The sequence below is a fragment of the Mastomys coucha genome, unplaced genomic scaffold (assembly GCF_008632895.1).
Source record: "Mastomys coucha isolate ucsf_1 unplaced genomic scaffold, UCSF_Mcou_1 pScaffold1, whole genome shotgun sequence".
Classification (NCBI taxonomy): domain Eukaryota; kingdom Metazoa; phylum Chordata; class Mammalia; order Rodentia; family Muridae; genus Mastomys; species Mastomys coucha.
Window position 1 is genome coordinate 83,123,446 of NW_022196891.1, and position 2,735 is coordinate 83,126,180.

At 45.4% G+C, this 2,735-nt stretch overlaps 1 protein-coding gene across 4 annotated transcripts in view; it reads right to left on the reverse strand.

The window, feature by feature from the left end:
- Positions 1-2,735, reverse strand: part of Lyplal1 (lysophospholipase like 1) — a 48,899-nt gene that overhangs the window by 38,148 nt on the left and 8,016 nt on the right. The window lies entirely within an intron of this gene.

The following is a 2,735-nucleotide window of genomic DNA, read 5'->3' on the forward strand; positions in this document are numbered from 1 at the left end:
CGCCTCCCAAGTGCTAGGATTAAAGGCGTGTGCCACCACCGCCCGGCAGGGACGCTTTATATACAGGGAGCGAACTTCTTGTTTAATCTGCTAGAAAAGTACAATTTCTGTACTAAGCTCAGGAAAATCTAGAAAACCATCTCTCAGGTCCCAGCATTCTGCACCTCTGTGAGGACAAACCACTCTGCTGATCTATGCATTTGTCCATGGGTGCTTCCTGCCCCAGACTCCTAGGTTGATCTTTGCATTTGTTCGTGGGTGCTCCTGCCCTCTCCTCTTACCACCATCACACTAGACTTCATACTTACTATTGTTCTTTACTTTAGTCAAGAAGTCATTCAAAGCACTGAGGAAGTTTAAAATACTCATAAATAATTCTCTTTAAATGTCTTTGGAGATTTTAAATTGACCTGTATTATTATCGGAGGTTACTGTGTATAGAGAAAAGCTTTGGAGGAGGGCAGGCTTCCGTAGACTGAACCCTTGGGCTCCTCCCCCACTGCTCTCTATCCAGGCCCCCACTGCCACACACACTTTGTGTGACAGCAGTTTGAGGCGAAAACTTCAAGGAAAGTCAGTCTCCTGCCCCCGCATTGTTGCCTGGCACCCTTAACTCAGAGGAAGCCCAGATATGTCCTCGTACTCGTGTGCTAGGGGCCCACCAAAATATGATCTATTTACAGCTGAACAAAATCGGACATTGCTCTCCGACCTTCACCAATATTCCAACATCTTAGCCAAACCCTGGCTTGGAATTTATCCACCCAGACTAATTGCCTCCGGCATTGTGAGTAGGGTATAGAAATGTATGGAATGGAAGGCTTATCCCAGGGCAAAGTCAAGTAAAATCCTCATTCTCAGTCATGCACTGCTACTGAATTCCACTCCTAGGAATTAGCAAGAGACAAGTCTCTACTTCCCCAAAAGATTAGCATAGTAGGCGTTTTACCTAAGATGGGTGGGACCTTGAGTCTTGTGTGTGTGTGTGTGTGTGTGTGTGTGTGTGTGTAAGAGAGAGAGAGAGAGAGAGAGAGAGAGAGAGAGAGAGAGAGAGAGAGAGAGAGAGAGAGAGAGAGAGAGAGAGACTGCATTCTAGAGTCTGCATTCAGCATTCGGACTCGCTCGCACTTGGGCGAGCGCTTGGGCCTGGGTGGGGCGGTGAAGCACCAGTCGAGATTCAGCATTCTAGATTTGAGCCTCTACTCTCCTGGCTGAAGTACCCGCATTTCCTCCCCCCCCAACCCCCGATTCCAGCCTGGGCCCGCACCAGTCCAGAGGAGATGGCTGATGTTTTAGATTCAGTGTATTTTAGGTGGCCTCAGATGTACCTCAACTACTGAGCTGCCAGATTTTTTTCATTCCTCTTTTGCAATGATTGTAAAAGCCTCATGTTGTTTTTTTGAGAAATATACTCTGATCCTACACTACACACTACTTGTGGTGAGTCTGTCACCAGCTGAATCCCGTGCACACCTGGCCAGAACCCATCGTCCCGCGGTACAAGGGACCCCGTAAGAAACCTCAGTCCATGGCACCCCACTTTCGGTGGGAAACGTAGAAGCAGACAGTTCTCGCACCCCACTAAGCCTCCAGGCTCCAGGAGCTGCTGGGCTCAGCTAAGGAGCTAGCTCAGGTACAATGAGAATGCAGAAAGCACCACCCAGGCCTTCCTCCCCCGAGACCTCCTCAAAGTCGACTGAGTCCACTGCCCTTGGAAGCAGGTGCTTTGTGCTCAGTCACTGTCGCACACGGTGAAGTCCCCAGTTCACGGAGGCTGAAGTCACAGTGAAGGCCAACTCTAGAGCTGATACCCAGCCCTCAGACTGTCAACTTCTGGAGCTCCGTAGACTTCTCTCTTCATTCCCTACGATTTCTCTTACTGTTTACTTGTCTGTCTAAGCACTTAAATAAGGATGATATCATAGGCTAAAGTGTGAATCATTCTGGGAACTCGGCCATTAATGGGAAAAAGTGATACTCGCTAACCCTTTCCCCTTTGACAATGCCTTATTTGATTAATCTAGGTAGATGCTCCACTGAGGTAGAGCCCAGTGTAAATTCCCATTTACTCATCTGTATGGTTTAGGTCTCTCATTTCTATAAGAAAAAAAATTAAAATTTCTGTTTAAATGGGATCATTAAGATAATTTAATGGGATTTAAAAAGGCTAGAACTCTTTTTGCTAAGAAAACAATCGAGAGTACATAACCTTTAAATAAAGCATAAAAGATTGTTTTTAAACAGCTAAAAGGCTTGGCACATGTGTTATATTCATTCACTTTCTTCCTCAAATAAATCACTTTATTAGCTGGTATAAAAACAGTTCAGACATTACCACAATAAACAAATATGTTCAGCAAAGAACATCTGTGTAGCTCCTAAACCAATCAATCAATCAGCCCATTACACACTGTTGAAGTATTAGACTAGAATACATGTCCAACACTTTTATTTTTATTTTTTTTAATAAAAAGGCATTCGATTAAATACCCACTACTGTTTTCATCTGTATTCCCCTAAAGTTAGTTATAAGAGCCAAAAGATCATCTGCAGCCTTTAGGATAGCAATCTGGCTCTGGCCTCTCTTTATCCTAGTTTCATAATTCCCCCAACATGCTCTAGGCTCGAGTGCCACTGGACCAGCTTGTCAGTGACTCAGGAGCATTACATCAGATGTCCTCTCCCAGCCACGTGCTCCCCATCATTCCCTGTGCTGTCTCTCGGCTCCAGTCAGA